This window comes from Nelusetta ayraudi, unplaced genomic scaffold, assembly GCF_046127955.1.
Source record: "Nelusetta ayraudi isolate G7.1 ecotype Tasmania unplaced genomic scaffold, CSIRO-AGI_Nayr_v1 ptg000042l, whole genome shotgun sequence".
NCBI lineage: Eukaryota > Metazoa > Chordata > Actinopteri > Tetraodontiformes > Monacanthidae > Nelusetta > Nelusetta ayraudi.
Genome location: NW_027466092.1, coordinates 6212254 through 6237194, shown reverse-complemented (window position 1 = coordinate 6237194; position 24941 = coordinate 6212254). Strand labels below are relative to the sequence as shown.

The following is a 24941-nucleotide window of genomic DNA, read 5'->3' as shown; positions in this document are numbered from 1 at the left end:
AAAGCTTCAGTGTCTCATTAGCCCTGACTGACTGTCTCCCTGGAGGACCGATATGAATAATGTAAACATTCCACCCCCACCCCCCTTTTCCCATGTTGATGTTCTAATTGTTGCACAGTATGAATAATATTGCAGATCAACCAACCGGGCACTCCACCGGAGAGAGAAACAAAAAGCAGAGCAAGTGTTTGAATTTAATGGGAATTGCACCTAAATTGGCAGAGAAAAAGGCCCAGCTGCCTGTCGCCATCAATGTCTAAGCAGCGAAAATGAGCATGAAATTAGCATGTTTCCAGCACAGCCCCGGACTGCTCCCCCAACACCTCTCGGTGAGCATTGTTTGAGGGGCGTGCCTCCGTCCCCTGGAGCTGTCAGCCTGCCGCTTGCGTGCGGACCCCGGCCGCAGTCTGTTGGCCTATAGGCTTTGAAGTCTCAGGGCTGTAGGATCAAACAGGGCAGAAGGCGGAAGATGAATGGCTTCGCCCTGACAGGTGGAGTACATCAAGATGCTAAGTTTCACGCGAGGGGAGAAAGTTACTGGCGCAAAGTTTTTTTTCGGGGCAGCCGAGTTAATGAACCGAGGCACTGTCGGATCAGTGATGGTCTACTGAGGCTCGTATCTAAATACGCTATCTGAGGTCTTATAGTGGGATCTATAGCCGTTGGAGGCAGGGGCTGATCCACCTCAACACCGAGCGGTGCTTCCCGAGAAATTAGATGTTTTCTCCGGAAACAAAGTCATGTTATTCTTACTTAAAGAACAAAATCGTCCAGATTTGTATTGCTTATTTAAAATGTTTAAATGTAAATTTAATGATCAAAAATCTGTTGAAAATGTTGAAGGTGCACACCTTAGCGACGTTCATTAACAATAATATGCTTATTACATACACAAATATGTTAAATGTTAGTTCAGTCAGACAACTCTGGATTGAAAACCGTCTTTATTTAGGATTGCAGCATCCGTGATTTGGCAAATTTGGCATCCGTGAAAATGATGTGCTTGACATTACAGGAATGAATAGAAGATTATGGAAACAGAGCCTACTGGTGGTTGCTGGAGAGGTGGTGGGATTGTAAAAAACAAACAAACTTCTGGGCAGTAAAGCAGCAGAATAACAATAAGCATGCAAAGCAGCAGAAGCATCAAGCGCACAGACCCGCAGAGGCAGCTTTAGAGCGGCAGAGCAGAGTGGTAGCAGCGTTGCTGGGAAGAACCAGGAAGTTGAGAGGGTTGAAATTGCCCGTCCTGTCAGGTGAGGAAAGCATGTGATCCATCAGCTGATCAGTCACGTGACGCTACACAGCCTTGAGTTGTCAGCGTCATGCCTTCGAGATAAGGCAAGATATGCTAACAGTCCCTTAGCTCAGTGTTTTTCAACCACTGTGCCGCGGCACACCAGTGTACCGTGAGATAATGTCAGGTGTGCCGTGAAAAATTATAAATTTTCATTTAATTGGTCTAAAAACAAAACAAAACACAGTTTTCAAACTATTAAGAGACTATACTGTCATTAAACAGTGCAATCTTATAATATTTTTAGCTGGTGGCGTGCCATGGAATTTCTTTCATGTAAAAAATGTGCCGTGGCTCAAAAAAGGTTGAAAAATATTCCCTTAGCTGATAGTGGAAAGTCGGTGGAGCCACTGCCAAGTGACTCCCTTCAATGGAGGAGACAAGCCGTATCAGGGAAGTTTGATTGGAGTATGCCTTTCCAAACACTGCTGTCTCTGCGGACACACAAGCCTTATTGTTTTGGATTTGAATCCAGATTTTAAATCAAAACCAAACCTCCCCGCTGCCCTTTTGGGTGGATGTTTCCCAGTATTCTGTAGGGAGCTGTGTTGGTTCCCAGGCTTTGGCGTGACAGCTGCCCAGTTTAATCCCAGCTACCTCGTACCTGTTGAGTCTGTCTTTGAGGCTGTTATGGCTGTGGTGGCGGCTCCCCAAAAAAACCTCCCATGTCTTTTTCCATGAGAACATCTTCCTTTGTGGAAGGAAGAGGAAAAACTGAGTGGGAACATTCGGACCACCTGAGGTTTTACCGCTCAGTTTATTGCTTTTCTTTGAAGCTTGTAGCGTGCGTTTTGGAAATCTATCTATGAGGAAGACGCCGCTGATTCCTACCCGCACGGCTGCAAGGGCGGGGAAAAAAAAAAAAAAAAAAAATCTCTTTGTCTTTTATGTTTGAAAAATGAAAATGTAGCCTTTTCTTGTTAAGTTTTAAGAAAGGCCTGTTTTGCTGTTGTATCGGCAGTGCGCCAGAAGGGATTGGTGATTACTGCAGAACACGGTCTGAGGAGGCTGTGATCTGAACACGTCCAAAGGAGGGGCGGGGGGGGAGCCTCTACCTGTTACAAATTGCTCCCGCTGTCAAAACTTCCTTCTGACTGCATCTGTTTTCCAGCCTTGATCCCCCTCCCTCTTCCACTCTTTGTAGTCTCTATTTGATGCACACTTTCGGACAGTCTCCCGCCTAAAGCAGTTTTGAAGTCAGGCATAAAAAGTAGCTGCAGAAGTTGTGGGAAGAATTTAGAGCTTGCTGATGAAAGTGGGAGGTCAAACTTGATCAAATCTGCCTTAACCAATGTGTTCACACTCGCTCTCTCCCTCCACCGGTGGGCCTCCGAGCCGCAGTTGTAGTTCGAGTAAACAGATGGAAAGGTGTCTTGCGGATTAGGCAAAAATACTGGAAGATTTGCCACAGCGCTACCAAAACACTGTTGATGACTGCAGGCAAAAACAACTCTGCTTAAGACCCTGTTGCTCCAAGTGGAGTCATGAAACACTCAGTAAACCCTCCTGATCCCTCAGACTGACAGAGGAGATGTGCGCTCGGCTCGTTCCCTGGCTTCGGAGCCCTCATATTTAGATAACACAAAGTCGGCAGTCTGGTGTAGTTGTGTTTGGACTTGGAGAACGATGAAAGTTTCTTATCTGTTAAAAAAAAAAAATTCAGATTAGTGTATTTTTCTTGTGAAGTCTGAATGTTTAAAGGGATTAAAGTCACTTTCAAAATGAAAAAAAGCCAAATATTCATATTGGAGCGACCATTGATTTTCATTTGACTTGATACATAATGTAGGTGGAATATTTTACGCACTACTTCGGATGTAGCGCATATTCTTTAAAATCGTTTTTTTATCTACATTTTGAGTGCATTATTCCTCCGAGACCCTATTTCATCAATCCGTTTTAGTTGATTTTGACTACTGGAATTCCATTTTTTTGCAACCACGGTTATTTCCCCTAGTATTCCCACAGCACCCATAAACAGGGTGTTGGTGCGACTGCCAGGGTTATTTATAATTCATGGCGTCTTCACGCATCTTTTGAAGAGGCAAGGGGCGCTAGTAGCCTTCGCACCGGGGGGGAGGGTTCTAACTTTTCCATTATGGATGAAGAGATCGTCTGACGGGCTGGCGATTGTGTGAAAACTAGATCAGGCCGTGGACGCGCCGGCAGATACATCCGCTGAACAGCGTGTTCGTTAGAGACACTGAAATCCTACATATGATAAACTGCCAGAGAGCCGCTGTTGTTGTTGTTGCTGTTGTTGTTTCGACTTCAAGATATAAATACTTCATTCACCACGCCAACCGTGGGGGGAATTAATAACATATTTATTGCTTGGATGCAATTTCCATGCACGTGTTTTAATTTTGTGAACGGCAGTCTGGCGTGTTTTGAAGGTGATCGTTAACACATTAGCTGTGTGCTCGCCTTTGTTCGTCTTTGAACTGTTCCGTGCTGCTCAAATATCAGACATGCTTAATGATGACATTGGATGAACAACATCAGTTGCCGGGATTCGAAAAGAAAACAACAAAAGAAGTGCCCGGATGTCTTTGAGTCAAACAGCAGGGGGCATCGCACTTCAGAAAGCCTGCTCTCCTACCTCCACATCCACTGCGTACAGCTGTGCTGTTTCAAGTTGTAATGCCAGGTTTGAATATTGCACACTACATCCCTCTTCCTTGCTTGGCGACGCTTGATACCGCGTCCTCTGGGGACTGTGCCAGGGAACTCGCGGACCACGCCCGATACCACCTCCTAAACCGCACAAATAAAATAAAAAAAACTGGACTTTCGGGTCAGCATGTTTCCGTCTCCTAGTAGGAAAATTACCAGTCGAAAGACAACGGTTTGAGAAGCACTCATGTCATTGCGGAGATCACGACGCAGCATGAGTTAAAAACGTTAAAAAGACAAACTCTTGGTCAAGCATTTAAGAGTTATGCAACAAGATTGGTTTTAATACAATATGGCTTCACGTGTGCGCAGTTGTGTAAGTGAGCAACCCAAATGCTGAAGGGGGAGTCAAGCGGGAGGGGGTGGGGGGAGGGGAAGACTCATGAGCTGATGCTGAACCGCCACCGTTAATGCTGTTGCTTTAGCGCTTGTGGCTGCAGGCTAGCGGGACATCTCCAGCTCAGCTCGCCACTTTGAAGCCGGCGCTGCTTAATCAGTTTGCTTCAGACACACGCGCAGAGCCAGAGAGTTATTCCACCACTACACGTCCAGGTCGAGTTTTCCACAAGGTGGAGTGACCAGGCGCTGAATCCTCCGCTCAGTTTGCCTCATCCAACCTTAATTTCTCCACTTTCATTTTCATCTGAGGTCGATTCCATGTTCCCTTCCCCTCGACGAGTTGGCTCTCCTACCTGGGCCAGATGGTTGGGGGCCTGCTGCTGTAAATAGTTAATAGGCAAACATCGTCTTCCCTCCGTCCCTACACGCCCTGCCTCCGCCACCTCATCGCTTCTCTTCTTCATGCATATTTCACCGTCAGGAAGGAGAAAGACAGAGGCGGGGTGGAGCTCCCATGGGAGCCTCGCTAACGAAGACGGCAGTCGGAGGGCACAGCCTCCATACAACAGCAATTCCGTATTTAAACCGGTGGTCATATGGTGGTGGGTGGTGCCATTTCATGAGGAATAAAAGGTTTCTTTTGTTGTTGAAGGGAGAAACCTGAAGCCAGAGCTGCTTCATTGATGGATAATTCATTGTGTTTGGGTGGAGGAGCGGCCCAACCGCCTCCCAGCTCCGCCTCTGTCTCTTAAAATCATGACATCATAACTGTGTTCAGGGTCGCAGCCAGCGAACTGTGTGTCAGCCTGTCTGGCTTATCGTCGCGTTGCCCGAGCGTTGCCCGAGCTATTTAAAAAGAAAACCTGGAAGACTCGCTCACCTTTCTTTAGCACACAAAAGTCCAAATCTTGATGTCACTGTCGCTCAGTTGCAGCTCCGCTTGTGCTGTGCCAAAAACTCACAGACAAATGAGCGCAGGTGAAAATAAGTGTTTTGGAGCCGGCGGGAGATGCCAGTCACTGTGAGTGTGACTGACTGCTCTTTGTTTGACTGTGTAATTGAAATGCGCCGCCCGTGTGAAAGGATGCCAAGGTCAGATTGAACTTTCGGCAGAACAAATTTCCGAACCATCCATGTTACGCTTAAGTTGATTGAATGCCAGGTGAATAACAGGTGCCTCTTCCACAAGAAGACAAACTTTAGCGGAATTTAGCGGCGCAAAAGGTGGATTGCGTGTACTTGCATCCTGGGTTGTTGAATTGAGTGATTGTCTGCAGTAATTTGTTAGCACTCTCGTGGCAGAACAATAATTATATGATTTCTTTTGTTTCCATACATCACGCTAAATGGCGCATAATTGTCCAATCAGGGCCGAGCGGCCAAGGTGCTTTTCAAGCAGGATGTTCTATGTACATGTCTCTATGTCTATGTACAATCTGAACTCTGACGTGGAACGATTAAATGTGCCTCGGCACAGAAATAATACAGGTTGAGATTTTTTGCTAAGCTGCTAGTGAGACTTTGGAGGCAACAGGAGAGTAAACGTTTTGAAAATTGGATGTGAAAGTAGTTAGCTGTGACTCCTCAAGTTATAATGGAGTGAACCATAAGTTTTTTGAATTCTTGACTTTTAGATAATCTTTCCAAAAGAATTCTATGAAATCTGATAATGCATTCATGTGTGAATTTTAGAATGTTTTTCACAGTGATTTCAGAGTATAAGGCAATAAAATGGATTTATCGCACAGTAAAGACATCCTAAATAGATTGCTGTTGCTGTGCAATTGAGCAAGGGTCCGCAAATAAGGATTACCAAGTATCGTTTTACAATTCCGGGGGTCAGCATCAGTTAGAAAAACAAGCAGAACATGAAAAGTTTGTGCTGGGTCCAGCGGCAGAGGGAGTGCCAGTTCAGAGCTGTGAAGGAAGGAAGGACGGAGGAGCGCAGGAAACTCTGATTACTATCTGATTGGACCTTAAACGAACTGGAAAATGAGACAACGGCTCAAGCTCGTGTGTGTGTATATAATAACAGCGAGCCGCGCCGCGAGCAACACGAGTTTGAGTCTGCGCCACAAAGGGATGTGTTGTGCACATGTTTAGCCGTGTTTTGGGCGGACGCCTGAAGACTATGTGTGGGAGTGGGATCATTTTCACGCTGCGGCCGAAACGGGGCCCTGCGCCCGGCCATCTGGAAGACATCAGCCGCTCCCTTCAACTTTCCCCCTGCAAGGAGGAACACAGGTCGGCAACCTCGCACAGGCGGGAGGCGGCAGAGAATTGCTTCCGACTGAACTGTGAGCTCGCGTGTCCGCAGGAAACAATCGCTGGCGGAGAGCTCATGGCTGGAGAGGCCATCCCTCTGTCCTCAGCCACCCACTCTGGCCTTCCTTCACATTAATCTTTTCATCTCTGCTCCATTTCGTGGCAGCGCTTCAAGCTGCCTTCCTGAAGGACGCGCCCGCTTCTGGACCACACGCGGCAGAGCAAGGCACCACCAGCATGCGGCAGGATTTTAAAGCAAGTCCACAGAAAAATTGGCTGGATGTCTGTTTGTGATGGGACGTGGATGGAATAAGAAGTTCATTTTCACAGCCGGGATGAGCTGACAGGGAAAACCGGGAAACTTCTAGTTCGGCTGTTCTGGTTTTGGGGGCAGTAAGGGATGATGTTGCTTGACGATGACACTTGGCTAAAATGTAATCTCCAGCCTGGTTCATGACATTTTGACCAGCCAATAGGATCACCTTGTCCAACTGAGGATACTCATAGTGAGCCGGAATTAGAAGAAGGGCAAAAGGGGTAAAAACTGAAAAACAGTGGGAAGAACAAACTCAGCTCACAAGCAGCTCACAGTGGGGATCCCCATCTCCTTTTATAAGAGATGTGCAACTAGTTAATATTGCGAAGACATATGTGCAATCCGGAAAATTGATAGTTATGAGTTAAGTCATTTCCTGATTTTTAAGGGGACGAGATGAGCAAAAACATTTGTTCAACTAACCGACCGCACACAGTTAGTGCACTGGTCTTATCGGGAACTGCATCGTCATGAAAGGCCTTCATTTCAAACCATTACTAGTGGAGACATGGACATCAAACATAAGGCAAACTTGAATACTGTGGCGTTAGCTTAGCCGAGAGGCAATAATGTGTAATGGTGATAATGGCGATAGTGCGTAATGGCATCCTTGCAGCAACTTCCAGATAGTCAAAAATATGTTGGGAGGGAAAGTGTGTGTGTGTGTGTGTGTGTGTGTGTGTGTGTGTGTGTGTTGGAGGTAGAGAAAAAAAGAATCTTCTTTCTTGAGCAGAAATGGGTGTTTTTACCTCATGACAACCATTTTCTTCCATTTGTGTTCTGTTGGGAGATAGACAGGGAAGAAGAATGGGTTGAAGATGAAAGAGATGAAACAAGGAGCCGAGAGTACAGACCAGCATGTGAAATGTTAATTGCGCTTTTACGGAACAACATGTCAAGGTCTCACAGACGAGAGATTTTTTTTTCAGCGTAATGTCAGCCTGTTTAGTTATTGGAGGAGAAAGAAAAACTGATTTTCGCCCTTTTTCACTGGTTTCCATACGATATATATATATTATATATTATACATATATAAACTCACACAGGCTTTTTCCTCAGTGAAATTGGAAATTGGGGGATTTGTGTTTCAAGAAAAGCACACACAGGCACGATGGCGCGCCAGGCTTTCCTGCCGTCGTCGGTAAAGAAGCCTGTTGCACACAAACTGTGACTGTGTCTGCGGAAGTGACACAGTGCCCACGCACACGCATGGGGAATAAGTTCACTGGGCACGTGTGTGTGCGGGCACGTGCGATAGAGGCTGACTGTTTAAGTGTGTTAAAGGTTGCTGATGTGTTTAGACTTTCACAGATCTTGGAACTGCAGCCGACTGTCCATCTCAAACTCTTTAATACGTAGGACTTGTCATCAGAAGCCTCTGCTGGCTAAATCCTTTCTACTGAGAACAACCAGGGCGGCCTATGAGAAGTTTAGTCCTAATATAAAGAAAGAGAGGATTGTCTGGACCTTTTTTTTTTTTTTTTTTTTTTTTGCGTTTTATCCCTAAAACCCTAAAAGCTTGCGCGCATTAATGCTTGGTTCTGGCTCAGAAAACTCAAATTCAGGTTGATGATTGAGCGAATAATGTGGGTGGTCGGACTTGTAAGGAAGCATGGTGAATGTCCTCTGGAGATATTTGTCTTGTCCTGCTTCATCGACCATCTAGCACAGCCAGATTCCCAACAAAGGCCTGCGGCTGCTTAATTTGACTTTGTTATCATCTGATCCAGGCATTGCAGTCCTGGTCTACCAGTTTTATCAATGTTTGGCATAACAGAAGTTTATTACAATTTTTATAGCGTCAAGCTCTTTGTTGAGTTAAGGTTTTCCCAGATACGGTTTCGTCATAGTTGGCAGAGGAATTGTGTTTGAAAGTAAAAGTTCCCCCTGAGTCAGATGTTTTCTTCATTCACCATGTTTTCCTAATTCAGGACAATTAAGTTCTCCTTATTAAAAGATGAATCAATTCACAGTTATTACAGTTTGTTTGTATAAGCGTTTCATGGTGAAAGAAGACTTTAACATTTTGAGCCCCTGGTGCACTTAATGACCTTGTAAACTCTAAAATGTGTTTCAATGGATTCAGCTGCACTTCATAAACCAGAAAATCAATATGGCTCAAATGGCCATGGGTTATTTGAAAGAAGATTGCATTGACTTCTTCTATTTGGATTCCAGTCGAGATTAGAATTGCATTTCTTTATGCTTAATGCTTAGCTTTGAAAAAAAAAAAAAAATTTGATTTGAATATCTCCATAATCCTTGTAGATTCTCAGTCTCAATTTGATAGAACCCCCCCCAAAATTACAAGATAATATTGTTAAATCCATGACATGAACAGCATAGTTACTTCAGAAATCAGCTGCTTCATACAGCACTGTACCTTTCCGGCTCAATGAGAAACAAAAAACAAAATTGGTGTTCCTTTACACACGTGCGCGCGCGCGCACACACACACACACGCAGCGCTGTTTTCTGTGCAGACTTGGCAATCTCTGTCGTTCCATCATCAGTAACACTTTAGTGGTCACAGAGAGCTCCTCATAAAGTCTTATTGCTTCTTTATTTATGGGCTCGCCGCCCTCCGAACAATGAGCCTTTCAATAACACGACATGGATAATTACCATAAAACAACGGCCATTATGGCATTAATGACGTCGTTAAGATATGTGCGCTGGGACCATCACATGAGCTCCTGCACAGAGGCTGAGGGCACAATCCTGAAGAATCTCTGTGTTTGGATTCTTTTACGGCTCTTTATTAGCCGATAGTACAGGGAGGAGGGTATTCAGTGTGTTCCAATGCTTCATGATACATTAGCGGGGTGAAACGAGGTAAATGGTGTCAGCAGCATCTTTTAGCATGAGTGCGCTGGAGCAGCATAGTGTTTCAACTTTGCAAGCTACCAATTTTGCCAAGCTAGGTAGGTAAATGCCAACGGAATAAAAAGTTGGGGAGTTAAAATGGCGAATAAAGTGGCCAATATGTCTGATATACAGTGAAAGGCACATACCAAAAAATAGTTGGTCCTCAAACAACATTTGAAAAACAGTAATTGTTACAGAAAATTGGTTGTTTGAAACTAATTGCTGTTTTTTTTTTTTTTTTTTATCATTTTAGTTCTAATTTTAGTGTAATTTCTTATAATATTTTAGACTTGAACAGACATAAAAATGATCAATGAAAACAAACCTCAGAGATTTTCAAATTCTGCCAAAGGAGAAACATATTTTCTGAAACCCTGGTAAAAATTGAGCTCCGAAAGCATATTTACAACTTTGGGCTGAAACACATCCCATGGGTGAAACACGGATCCCGCTGAGCTATTGAGATCAATACTCTTAGAAAGCATTGGGTGCTACCACGTCACATGTTTTGGACCACCTGCCCTGCAATCTAAACAGGTGGATGTGGTTTTTCACTATCAAGTCAAGTTTCCCCGTGATACCCTGCCCCGAGGTCCTTCAGGCAGCAAATCTCATGAAAACAGAAATACGCTTGGCATCATCTCAGTCCTCAGGAATTAGTCCTGGATTCATTTGGCAGAAGGGAAAACACTGACATTTCCTGCACGAAAAGGCCGACAGTTGCTAGAAGAGGGATCGAGGGTGGACAACAGGAAGGAAGTGAGGTTTTCACTCCTTAAGTCATCATCACTTTGAGCTACGAGACCATTTTATTAACATGACCCCCCCAGTCACATTCTATTATAATTAATTTAATAGTTTTATTAATAATGTCAGTATTAATAGTATTATTATTAATAATATATTATATAGTATAATATTAATAGTATATTAAGAGTATTTTCTAACTATAGTATAGTATACACTGTAGTACTTCCCCTCTTCTTCTTTCCCTCTTTCAGATATGCTGGAGCCAGAACAAAACGCTGGCTTTGGTAGGAAGCGTTTTAGCCAGAGGTGATGAAACCAAGAAGTAAATTTGCTGTTTTCTGGTGATTTAAATTAAGATGGTTTAATCTGGTACTGTTAAGCATCTCTACCATGACATCTCATCATTGAATAATATCCTAATATGTTGAATAATAACAGAAATGAGATGATGATCAAAAGGTAGACAAAATTGTTATTAATTATTCACAAGGGGAACCTATATAAATGTTGGCAGCTGATCTTGGGTTTAAAGTGACAGGACTGCAGCTTGGTGGTGTTTTAATTAGATTCTGAAGATAAATTTTACATACTGTCCATGATAAAGAGTGCAGGCTCCAACACAGCAGACTGTGAATCCCTTGTGTTAACTGGTTGCCAACCATTTCTAGGAGCCTAAGGGGGAAGACAGCTCTTGGCATTCGGATGGGGTTTTGGTCAGGGGTTGTGGCCTCTCTGAGATCCACCATCAGGAGGCGATAAGTAGTGGTAACACTTCGGTTAGTTCTGACTGTAAAGCTCCTATCTGTAACATTCAGAGAAATCTAATAGCGGGAAATGAAATGTAATATGAGCAGAGAGTCTCAGGATTGAGAGCGTCCAGCTTCCTCCCACAGTCCGAAGTGGGAGTGCGAATGGCTGTTTGTCTTTCTATGTGGCCCTGAGATAAACTGGCCACAGGTCCAGGGTTTTACCTCACCGTCGCTTGAAGACAGCTGGGATGGACTCCAGCTCCCCGAGTGCAGGAGAAGCGGCCATAGAAGACGAAACAACAACAACCTGAGAGAGAGAGAGAGAGAGAGACAGAGATCACTGTGAGCGTGAACCAGAGGAGGATCTGAGCTGTGGTCCTGGCAGAAGAAGGTCATCGGTGTCAGAGCCACTTTCCACTCCCGTCTCTCGCGACCCTTTTGGAGTGCACTCGTCACTATTTTCAGGTGGTGTGTGCACACACGTACACACATGAGGTCGCCCGAAAAAAGAGACCGGGGGCTCGGGCTCTTCTGACCCCCTGGATGAAGCACCAATAACAAACACTGCCTTTCTCCCACAATGCCAAATCATCTCTGACTGCACACGTAGACTCGTTCTTCCCGAGGACCTCACTGCTCCTCTATAGACCTCAGCTGTCTTCCCACCAAACGCCCCCTGTGTTAAAGTAGCCGCAGGATTCATGGTCTAAACCTTTGTCATGACGACAAACTGTATATAATGTGAACAACAACAGCAGCAGCAGCAGCAGCAGGTAGCACCCAGGACAGGCGGCCCACGTGCAAGGCATTCATTCATTAATCAAAATTGCGTCTGACATGAGATTTAATCATGTTTGGCTTTTGTGCTCATGGTCGTTTACTACTCCCTACATTTGCCTGGTTAAACTGAATTACACACCTCAGACTCGCACAAATAGGGGGACGTTCAAATCCCACCGGGCAGTTTTGGAGGGAAAAGAGAAGCGTGGCGTGCATGAAATGGCTGAAGATGACTTAACAAGATTTGGGGCTGAACGGAGGGAGCTTTGGCCATCCTTAATCTCGCCGCAGCTTTTCTTATTGGCACACATGGGAGGAAAGAGTTTTTAATGGCGTTTTAATTAAAGCTGCTTTTGGCTGAGCTAGAAGCACAAGGCGCTCTTCTATCCCTTTCTGTGGTAGCTAATATTAAGCCAACATACAGAGTTTCAGCCTTTCGAATCTCTACTGTTACAGAGCTTCTACCGTGATATTTGGTCTGGGTCAAAAATATATGAGGACTATCTTTGGCTGTCTGTTCAGTGTTAATTAATGGCCCTCTATTTACTCATTCTCAAGCTTTTATTTTTCTTGCCAGACTTTAATAGAGCTTTGGATTAATTATACACAGAAGAATCAATACCTTAACAGTTCTTCCTGCAATGCGATACCTGGTTTCAGCTTCAGAGGTATTAGTTTGGTACCCATAACTGTCACACAGAAGTCCAAATTCTCTTAAAATTGAAGCACAAAAGAAGCACTTTATCATAGATTCTTATGCCAGAGACATGTATTATTTAGTTTTGCACAACACTGGACCTTTAACATTTTTAAATGACTTTTGCTTCTGGTTCAAGAGTATGTGTCAAGTTCCTGTCAGCCCTTTGATTGCATTTGACTGTTCGGGTTTGGTTCCAATTGCGGCATATCCATTCTTAAAAAGGCCCAGCAATGACTGTCCTGAGGTCTAACAAAGCTTAAGTGGCTCTTTTTCACAAGGTTATGCGGTGCAGTTAGAATATGTCACGGCAAAAGGATTGCTGCTCACAGCCACTGTGAAAGGCTGTACAGCTACGTGACAGGGAAGGGAATATTGAGAGGCTCATCACAGCAGTTGTACTTGAAATCAAATTTTGGGAGCTTGTTAAAGCTGAGGAGGCAGCTGTGTTACACAGTTAACTCAATCACATTTGATCGGAATGTAAAATCAATTTCCTCTAACAGGAATTACTGTCTTCCTCGATGCATATTTAACTCCAAAACAGATATTGTTTCTTGTCTTGTTAACACGCTCGCGGTATATTTTTAGCGGTCTTTGTGTTAGATATAAACATTGCATGCCGTGACGTACGAAAAAAACAAAAAACAAACTGTGAGCGACTGCTGCAGATGTTCAGTAACTCACGAGACGTGTTAGGTACCTCTAAGCTTGTCACCAAAGAAACGCCTTCACGAGTGACAGGAATCATTTTCACAGCCCCGACAGTACAAGCGAGCCAACGATGAAAAAAAAAAAAAAAAGATCCCAGGAAATGGGGAAATTATTAGTCAGATGTCGTCAGTAAAGAAAGGCTGTGTTTGAGACTCTTAAATAAAAAGCTGGCAGGTTTGAAAGCACTTATGCATGAGACAAATTTGTCACTTGCAGAAAAATGGGTTTGGTTTGCATCAGTGACACTCAGCAAATGCAGGCATCAAGTGTGTGCGTTTTTGCGTGTGTGTGTGTGTGTGTGTGTGTGTGTGAGAGAGAGAGATGAAGAGAGGTGTTTTTGCAAGGCTTGGATATTGATGTTACAGCCACAAGATGGAGGTCAGCTGCAGTCAGGAGTCTGTTTTTTTTTCCATCTTCACGGCTGGTACCCCTTGCGAGAGGCGTCCAAAAACCATCTGTCACTCGGTGCGCCACCTTTGTGGGAGTGTATGTGTCAGAAAGACTTGTTCAAGGCGTGCATGTTTTTCCTTTATTCTGCCTCTTTGACATTTTGTATCACACTAACACACCGTCAGGGAGGGGGCCAGTCAGTGTGTCAGAATATGAAAAGCATTTTTTGGGGGTGGGAATTTGTGGATTTAGGGGAATTTGTTCAAATGCAAAAGCTGCAGCCTGGAACGTCCAAATCCTTTGGATTTATCTTGCGTGCCCATCTGTGAAAGAGCCCATAGAAAGTGATTGGTAAATGGAAACCAGGCTGATTGTTAACTGATTCCTGTTTATCATGACTGATCTATCATACGATAGAACAATCAGATTTAGTTTTAGTTTAGCCACATGAAGGCCAACATTAGCTTCATACCTGAACCTCGTAGCTAGCTGCTGTGAGCTCCTTTGTTTCAAACCCAACCTATTGAAAGTTCACAAGAATGATGAGCGAGATTTAATAGTTGAAAACTTAGTGAATCAGGATAAGAAAACCACACTAAGGTCATTTGTCTTTGCTAGTGAGGTGTTTATGTCAGCTACGGTCAGCTAAAGCTAAGGTTATGCCACGTTGATGTACACGTATATTTAGATTGCTGTGCTTGTCATGACGAGTTTTGCACGTGGGTGATTGATTTATGTACACGTGTGCTGAAAGATCTGCCCATATGTACCGTGCATGTGTAGCTGTGAATGTTCTTGAAGTGTTAACGCCTTCAGTCACACATTTTGCAATGTGAGAATTGGACAAGAGAGACCTGGGGAAGAGAGATGGAGAGAGAGAGTGAGTGAGTGAGAGAGAGAGAGAGAGAGAGAGAGAGGGGGGGGGGGAGAGAGGGGAGAGAGAGAGAGAGAGAGAGAGAGAGAGAGAGAGCAGCAGCAAGTCATTAAGGTGTTCGCAGAAGTTCACACGTCATTATCAGCAGGCTGCAAAGCATCTGCTATACGAGGAGGGCAGCAGGTGTGATGGCAAACAATGGTTGGCACCAAGTGATAATGTCATCATCCTGGGCCCTCGCCGCTGAACTTCCAGACTGATTGGTATTAGGTTCATTCTTCATCTCGGGTCTGCCCTCTTCTGTTGAATCCCTGTAACATTAGTGGGAGTGATATGTATTTGAGAAGCCTCTCACCTTTAATATTACATTAAATATCAAGAATAATTATTGCACGTGGGACATCATCAGTTCTTTCACTTCAATAATTCATCTTCGTGCTTCCTCGCCTGTTGCTTAGCTCCCTTTTTAAATCTGCTGACTAATATGACTTATGACTGATGCTCGCTGTGAGTCATTTTTAAGATTGCACGAGTGTGCCAGTGGCCTTGTGACAGTATCATGGACTAGCTGTGTGCTTTGTCCCAACTTCATAGCAATTCAGTCCAGACAATGCGAATGAATTGTCAGAAACATCCTGAAGCTTATTTCTTCTAGCAACTTTGTACCAAACTTTTACCTTACAGTGGCAGATATTAGAATTTTATCACATTTACAAAGGAAAACATGTAAAACATCTCCTTATATACACCATATTGGCACTAAACTACACACACCTGAAGACTCTTTGGTATAACCACGATTGTCTAAAAGCCAACACTGCAAAACTGCTTTGACAGTGTTTGATGATCATGTCTGATCTGAGGTATCATGTTGTTGTGGACCATCTCCCTGGCTCTCCATGATGGCCTATGGACTGCGGAGACACTCAGGGACACCAAGTGGAATTCCTCCTCCATCTGTGGAGACGTAAGAGAGAGGACAGCTTGTTCACACAAGTGGTCGTGAATTGGTGCTTAAACTCAGTGGCTGAATCCTCAGTGCACCAGGAACGCAGGACAAGCCATGAATGATTCGATTCTCGGCTGTTATGGAGATTTAACTTTGAATAAACTCAATGTTTTCTTTCCCGGGGAACACTCTCATCTGCAAGGATGAGGTGACCCCGAGCACATTATTGCCGGTCTCCCATATCGCCAGGATTCCATCTCTGAACAAGCAGATTTTGAGGAAACTAAACTCCAGACAATCAGGGAAAGATTGCATAATGCTCATTTGGCTGCCGGCTGGGACATTTGGCTCAGATTTGGGTCCTTTTTAACCCATACAAAAAGGAAAAATCAGCCCGGATTTGGGCTAATCCTCTTAGCCCTACACTTTCTCTCCCCCTGCTGACTGGAGGCTGAATGTGAGAGAAGGCAGTCGGACCTCCTGACGGAGCAGTGCCGGATGCTGTTCAGCATATTTTAATTGTGAAATGAATAGCGAGATGTGACTCCTGGTGGCTGGATGAAACAGACTGCCAGGTCACTGATGATGCCTCAGGGCTGCACAAAACCAGCCAATGAGAGAATGAGATTCAGACTGCCTCTCTCTCTCTCTCTCTGACCATATACACTTATGACACCTTATTGTCCTTGATAGTTTTTTTTTTAAACTGAATGAAGAAGACGAGAGATTGTAAAAGCTGTCAGAATGTTTCCTGTCTGATTGTTGAAACCGGATTACTGGCAGAATGCGGTCCTTTCATTATGATTCATTGCTCTTTGCTCCAGCCGTCTGTGTCCATCAATTTGTTTCATTGCCATCTGAAAAGTGTGGATGTTCTTTCACAGCTTCTTTTATTGTAAGTCATACTCCAATACAAGAATCTCAGTGCATAAAAGCAACTGCTTAAAAGCAAATAAATTGTCCCCTGATTCAGCCCCACTGATGTTCAAGAGGATCCTATTTAATTATTGTAAGAACATTTCTTTGTTGTTTTGTCAGATAAAATTACATACAGTGCACAGCATATTTACTAAGGAAAAACTGAGGCAATGCCCTTTTTTGTTAGGTAAACGTTAATTGTTTGATATCGCAAATGCCTCATCAGCCAATAACACGACTTAAATTCAATACGTACGTATGAAAATGTGCTGAAGTTCACTGCGAGCAGCAGAAAGGGGAAGAGAAGAAAATATGAATTTTAAAACTTTAAATGTGGCATTGTTGTTGGTGCCAGAAAGGCTGTTTTGAATATTTAGCAAACTGCTGATCAACTTGGATTTTCACAGTGGCACAACCATCTCTAGGGTTTACTGAGAATGGTTTCTGCAGAGAGAAATGGTTTCTTGTAGAAGAAAAAGTCTTGTGGATGTCAGCGGTGGGAAGGATCAGACTGGTCGGAGGCCATAGACAGTAATCCAAACAACCACTGGTTACAACCAAGGCATAAGAGCATCATCTCCGATCATGCCACAACTTTGGCAGTGTCACAAGCCACTTCAGTGGATACCTGACCCCAGCAAGGTGTACCAAATAAAATGGCCAGTGAGTGTAGTCCATTTCTCTGTCTACTTTTCTTTTGTAGTTTCCTTGTTGTATTTCAGTCAGTAATTGTCATTTCTTTTTACCTCACTTTTTTTCCCATATGCAAATCCCTGGTAATCAAAGTGTGATTAGAGCACCGTGGGGCGCCTCTCTAACTGCTGCCATCCATCATCATTACAGCTGTTCCACTGACAGTGAGTAGACAGGAGCGCACTCACAGGGGCAGGTCACTTCTGCGCTTTTAACAGGATGTAAAGTGACATAATCTCTGGATTAGAGGTCTATGAAGCTGGGGAATCCATCTCCATTGCAGGTTATTGCACATGTCAAGTCAAAAAGGCACTGGGGGACGTTGGGACTCATCTCATGTACGATTCTCTGCTTTTTAAGATTTTCCATCTCTGACTGTCTAGCTAAAATGGCCAGATTCCACTCTGTGGACTCCGAAATGGAGGAATAATTTGGAACCAGGGGTGACGTGAGGGAGGGTAATAGAAACTTAAAGCCAATAAAAACAAGCAGGTCGTGTGTGAAAAGGGACGGTGGCAGAGAGGAGGTCAGAGCGTCCAGACTGAGCGGCGATTCTTTTTGTTTATAGTATCATAATCAAAACAAAATAAAAACCACCAGTCATCATACATCATGTTTGCAAACCATGAAAAATGAAAGAAAATCATCCTTTCAAGCACATCAAAATCACAATCAGAGAAGTGGCATCCATTTGGAAATTTTACTTTAGGAAAAGTCCTTAAATTTCTGCAGCAGTGAAATGGTTTCTAATGCCTCAGATGATTTTCATACATCTTTAGCCCTTCTCTATCTCTTGTGCTTTGCTATTCCCTTCCTTTCTGCATCTTTTCAATGCATAAAGAACCTCTCCTTCCATATATCCTCAAGATGTGAATTTAAAAGATGGACGCTACTCTCTCTGCTGCTCGCAAGGCAAAAACATTTAGCCTCATATGCATTCACCACTCGGCCTCTGAACCTCATTATCCGCTACCTAATCACTCCTGCCCTCTTGGAGAACTTTGCTTTCCCCGCGGCCGACGTCCTCACCTCCTGATGACCCCTCCCCCGACCAACAGGCCTCCACCTGGAGCCGAGTCCGGACAGACGAGCCGTGCATGTCGGCCCACAGCCTTTTCACCCTGCACGCAGCCTCGACCCATCCCGCCTCCCTCATGGAGGCTCTCTCTGTCAGCCCTGCTGTGAAAGACTTCTTACTTCAAGGCCACAAAAAGCCTCTTCATCCTTAACTAAAGGAGGCAGAGCGATGAAGAGGGCACTCAGGCAGGCAGAGGGACTCGGCCTGTGTGTGTGTGCGTGTGTGTGTGTGCGCGCATGTGAGTTCTTGTGTGCTCCAGCCCAATACAAAGTCGTCCTGTCAGGACGAGGAAGCAGGAAAAGAAATATGAAACAATTAGAGAAGTCAAGCTCCTGATGCCATGTGTGTAAATCATTGAGTTGTGCGTGAGCCGAGGTCAGGGTTTGCCGACGCCTTCAGTGAAATCATCTGCGGCAACACTGAGAGCCTCAGTAAGACTGCCGGCCGGCTGATCTGCCGTCGCAGCCCGCCACTCAAACGCTGAAATCGGAGCTGTGCCACCAGAGGCACGCAGAGAAGATGCCAGCGAGAACTGTCAGACACATGAAGCAACTCTGCAAGAAGGCGAAACTGCTTAAGTGCATGTTTGGACCGTCAGAGTGCAAAAGGAAAAAAACAAATCCCAAATATTTAGGAGTCCTAAAAATACCGGCACTGAGAGTGTGAGGACTGAGGTCTTCAAGATCAGACTCGGGCAAAAAAGGCTGCAGCCAAGGTTACACAACAGGACATCGCAGAGACAAACAACAATTCACACTCAGACAATTTAAGGTTGCCAGTTAAGAGAAGCCACACAGACTCAAGGAGAATATGCAAAATACTACTACTACTGCTACTACTACTACTACTACTACCACTACTACTGCTACTACTACTACTACTACTACCACTACTACTACTACTACTACTACTACTACTACTACCACTACCACTACTACTACTACTACTACTACTGCTACTGCTGCTGCTACTACTACTACTACTACTACTACTACTACCACTACTACTACTACTACTACTACTACTACCACTACCACTACTACTACTACTACTGCTACTGCTGCTGCTACTACTACTACTACTACTACTACTACCACTACCACTACTACTACTACTACTACTACTACTACTACCACTACCACTACTACTACTACTACTGCTACTTCTACTAATAATGATACACATTATATGGACTGTAACTGTTATCTAACTGTATTAAAATAATACTCAATTCAAATATTCATATTAACACTTCATCCCAACTAAAATGGACCTGTCCGATCAAAGTCGTGTGATGGAACTTTTGGATCGGATTACTTCCTATTGTCTGAGTTTTTTGCCTAGATGTTCGTCACGTAAAAAAATCCTGCTTATAGAATAAACAAAGAAAATGTTTCTTTGGCGTTGCAGTTTCAGAAGAAATGCAAATAACAGAGCATGCTTGATTATTTGAGCTGACACATTTTTTCTTTAGTACTGGCTGGCCTCCGGGTACTGCTGGGTGTGGGGTTCAGGGAAACCCACAAATCAATCCACTCACTTTATTCTTGGACAAATCGATATCTCAATTTGAATTAGATTACTAAAAAGTGACCATATAAACACTCCCTATGTCTGCACCACTTGTGATCCCACATTTCTGGTTGAAGGGTTTTTCCACACAAGATTGACATTTAAATGAGGATTGGCCCTGGAGACTGCAGTTTATAAATCAGCTTCTTGCAGTTTAGACATCTTATTAGCAAAGACCAAGTGTTTTCATTTGACTGTGTTGATGCACTGATACCTGAACTGAAACCCTGAAAAATGAATCTTCAACAGATGGCAAAAACAATGTGCCCGCTAAATTGTTTTACGCTTATTGCGTTTACAACCGGCTGAACCACGGCCGGTTGAAATTTGGATGCTTCTGCTAAACCAGTCAATAACAATCAAATGATGATAATCTGTTATCTCCTTCCTTTATCTCTCGGCTCGATGGAGAGACAGAACCATCCTGGCTCCTGGAATTCTTTATAAAATATTTATGAAAGCTGGGACCCTTATCAATGCTTATTGGTGGGGCATCGCCGGTTGAACGCATCAACAGATGCTCATCAAAGACCAGAGCGCAACATGCCTCATGAGCTATCTGCTTCTTGTTGTTGTTGTTGCTGCTATTGCTGTACAAAGCAATTCTTTGCCTCAAGGATCATTAAAGTTTTATGGCAGTATAACTTATTTTTTGAGAGTGAACTTACAAAAACAACTGAGTCGAGAGTGAAGCGTGAGGGTAAGGAATCTATATCGGCAAATGCATAGGGGGGGAAAGAGTGGGCTGGTTTGAAAAACTTGTTTAGATTATTTTTTTTTGCCCCATCACATTTATTTATAGATCGTTTAAGTTCAATACCATTTAGAGCAAAATAGATTATTGGACTAAAAAAACTTTGTGCGCTTTGATGTAGCTTGGGCTTTTCCCCCGATCGTTAAAGATGCACGGAGCTGCGACTAACGGAGCAATTAGGTCTGCAGGCTGTCAGGGGGAGTGAGTGTGTCATGTGAAGGCCACTATTAGTAGCTACTGATGCCAGTCGGCTGCTGCCGTGCTCAGGACAGCCGCGGTTAAATGTGACGTGGGAGCCCAGATTGATGTGTCTAAGTAGGGGCTGTTAGTCTTCGCCTGGTTTTGAGAAGTGGATGTATCGGGTTTTGATAAAACAGAGATGTTTCTCCATCACGCAGTGGCAGGCAACAAGCCGGGAGTGAGAGGATGCAGGATTGAGTTTATTTCCTGCCACTATAGCTGCACTGTGGAACTCTTAACACACTGATGGCCCATGGTCAGATTGCTGTAACTACAGTATGCTTAGAAAGGTTTGTTTTCAGTATTCATATTTTTATGTGCCGTGTGATATAATGTTTTGTGGTTATTCGTCTCATCAACCCTCTGAATTTCTTCATATTTAGCACAGATTATTCTGTTTTGGATGCCTCTTGTCACTTTTGTTGAGAGTGCAAATGTTGGGCTGACTGGGACCTTACTGCTGTTGCACCCAGACTCTGGAGGAAGGCCCTTCCTGACAATATGACCCAGGAATCCTAAAATCAAAGCTCAAAACTCATTCATAAGCCTCTGTTCCACTAAAATTAGCGGGATGACACCATGTTTTTGGACGCGGGACGTCGCGGATGCAATCGGCATTGAGTTCCGTGTCCACGCACCAGACCCAGTGGGGTGTCACCCCCGCCAGCAAGCTGCACCCCCAGATTCCACCACCACCAAATGTCGATTATTTAAAAAAAAAAAAAAAAAAAATGTTTTTTGGGCAGTGGAATTGAACCTTTTCTATGTATTTTATGTATTTTATCTTAAAGCAAGCTTGTCAGCTTTTGGTTGTTTTAAGTAGATTCTGTACACAGGTAAACTGACACAAATTCTTTTCAAGGGTCTATATTTTCACCACAGCCCCAGATGTGCATTTCTCCAGTAAAGAAGTAGACTTAGAGGGCAGAACAAGCACCTGGGTTGGGTCTGGATTTCCTGGAATGTGCATTTTAGCGCACACTCTCTGAAAAGAAACACACAATACTTGAAGAAAAACACTGCTGAAGAGAATATTGCATATTTTGGGATCTTTACGAATAAATCAGGACAACAGTGACCTTGCTTTTGATGTCTGTAGGACCTCATCTCTTTGTTTGTGGATGTTGCAACTCTCTCTCTCTCTCTCTCTCAATAACACACACGCACACACACACACACACACACACACACACACACACACACACACACACACACACACACACACACACAGGAGTTTACAGGTGTCAGATTCACAAGAGGTCCTTGCCTGTCCGTTTCCCTGGAGACGCAGTGAGCTGCATTAATTGGTTTATTTACAGCCGACTGTACAGGGAGGGGCGACGTGGTGTGTGTGGTGTGTGTGTGTGTGTGTGCAGCAGGCTGAGTGGGCTCACAGAGCCGCTGTTGGTTTTAGATTGCCATGTGGCCGACTGTTATTTTAGGCTATCAGGCCCAGTGGGAGAGTAGGTGCTAACAGGTGCTAACAGGTGCTAACAGGTTCATGGCATAATAAATGAGAAAAAAAAAAACAGGACTCCGGGCAAACAACAGGGGCATTTATTTATCACCGAGCTTGTTCTTCTCAAGCAGGATACGTATGTGGGGTGACGAAGTAAAAGTTTTAATTTGCACCCAAGTCACTCTTCTGTCGTCTGCAACAGGTGTTTGCTAATGATGAAAACACCGCTTGCTGTTAATGATGCGACTTGTCTCCTCCGTCCAGCCAGAGGAGGCGTTGAAGGTGTGTAGGCAACAGAAGACGTTGCTCTCATTAGGAGAAGGTAAAACTGCACAGAAGTTCAGCCAGTGCCAGCATGAGTTGGACAGATCATTATCTGAAGGCTTGTTCAATATGACTGTTTTTAACGAGCCCTCAAGGTCTCTTGTAAAAACCTGTGTTTAGCTGCAGCTGCATTTACTGAAGGATAATGACTCAATGCTTTAAGGGTTTCGATGACAAGAAACAGAAAAAAAGGTTTGACAGAAGTTCAAATCAGTCTCTGTAACTCATTAAGAAACTGGGTCCCTTCTTTGTTGTCCAGTGTGGGCAGAGCCACCAACATCTGAGACACGTCTTCACAGCCTGGTCCCACCTACTGATCAATGAGTTACAAAAAAACCCAAACAAACTGGGTTTAAAGTCACTGCTGTGTCTCATTGAACATTCTTTCCCAAGCCGCCGTTCAGAGGTGCGCAGTGCTTCTCTGAACATCTCAAACGTGTTAGAGTTAAGTTTAAAGACTGTGAAATGACAAGTGGACTGACCTTTGAGGTGTTGGGCTATTTATATGTAGTCCTGTGAGATTATTGTGGACTTCAATGTTAAAAGGGAGGCTATTTCTAGGCCTTGAAAGAGATGCATGTCAAGTATCTATAATAGCTGCTGCTGGAAAAGCCAAATATGCTCATGTAAGTTGACATGTCTTGACAAAAAAGGGGGAAAAAAAGGCTTTTTCTTCTGTGGATAGAACTTTTTTAAAAAAAGATGTCTTTTGAAGTGTGCTTTATTGGTATTGGAAATATTCTCAGATCCTTATTTTTTCCACTCTACGCTCAAATGAAGCCTTGCTTCACGAAAACACAATAGATCTAAATAGTATCTTTAGCTCTCTGTTTCCAGCCTCCTGTACAAACAATTTCTTTTCAGTCTTTGCTCAAGCTGATACTTTACAAGGTTTAGAAGTGGATGCAGAAACCAACACCGAGCTGTGAGTGTCAATTGTTTCTCACCTCAAAAGGCAGTTTTCCAGAACTGGTTTTCTGCATTCGGAGCTCAACTCAAAGTGAGATTGTTAAAGTGACTGTTGAAGAAGCAGCCGCTTTAAAGACATTAATTGCTGTGTGCAGTGCATTTGCCACAAGAAGGGTGGCCTACTGGCAGTGCCATTGAACCACCCAGGCTTCGTGCTTCCTCCTGGTTCTGGATCAGGTTGAACATGCATGGATGCACCTGCTCTTCCATCTACTTTAATGATCCAGTTATTTTGGCACCGATAACAGTGGCACCAGCTGCGCTCGACCTCGGGCCCCCAATCCCTGTCTTACTTCTGTGTGAATGCACGCGCGTGCATGCATGCGTACGCGTGCGCAGCTGTGCATGAGTGTGTGTGTGCGCCAGTGCTGTTATACTTCACTGGACTTTGTGATTGCGCCCCGGACATTCAGAGCCACACTGATGGAATCCACTTAACCTGAAAGCCAGGCCGGACCTCCACCACCTCTCGTCACCTCCTCTGTCTCATGCACCATCTCACTCTGCTTCAGGGTTGTTTTTTTCTTCCTCCCTGGCCCTGGCATCTTCCGTCCCGCCCGCTGATAATCCTCTCACCTTGCCTCCGCTTTTATCTTTCCAAAACTTTTGATCCCGTCGTCTCCTTGCGGATCGAGTTTGACATGTGACGGCGCTGTTTAGCCTCTCCGTGCTGCCGTGTGATTTTTTTCTCTCTCCCCCTTAAGCTCCCAGGAGGCAATCTCCCATCAAGAGATTTCACTTTTGATTTTGCGCCAACAACTCTCTCATCTTATTACTTGACGTGGCAAGAAAAGCTCTGCATCTGCATTATAGTCCCAGCCATCCAATGAGGAGTCAAGTGTGCTTTTAGATGCAATTACACAAATGAGATGACCACCTTCATTCATGGGCAATGAGCGGCGGCGCCACAGTGGAGCATCCAGCCAAGGACGGGTAGACTTGGCCCCGACTGACCCGTTCCAAGTCCAAATGGGCCCTCTTGGAGCGATTCTCTCGACAATAAGTGAGAAAGGTGACAACAGAGCTGGGACGTGGCCACCTCGGAGGCCTCGCTGCGTCAACCTGAAGCCAAAAGGGAAAATGGCATCGGAAATTGTTGGGTACCCGTGACGTGAAGAGGATCTTGACATTTTCGTTCACAATGAAAACACAGACAGTTGAAATCGCTGGAACGACAAGATATGAGTGACTCTACCATGTAGTAAACAGTCGGTCACAACCTCATAGTGACATTTGCTTTATTCTTTTATTTAGCTTTATTCCTGTTTCT

The 24941-nt window shown here is 44.2% G+C and overlaps 1 protein-coding gene across 1 annotated transcript in view; it reads left to right on the top strand.

Moving 5' to 3' along the window:
- The window catches only part of sorcs2 (sortilin-related VPS10 domain containing receptor 2), a 219128-nt gene that overhangs the window by 68226 nt on the left and 125961 nt on the right, over positions 1–24941 (top strand). The gene's annotated exons all lie outside the window — the stretch shown is intronic.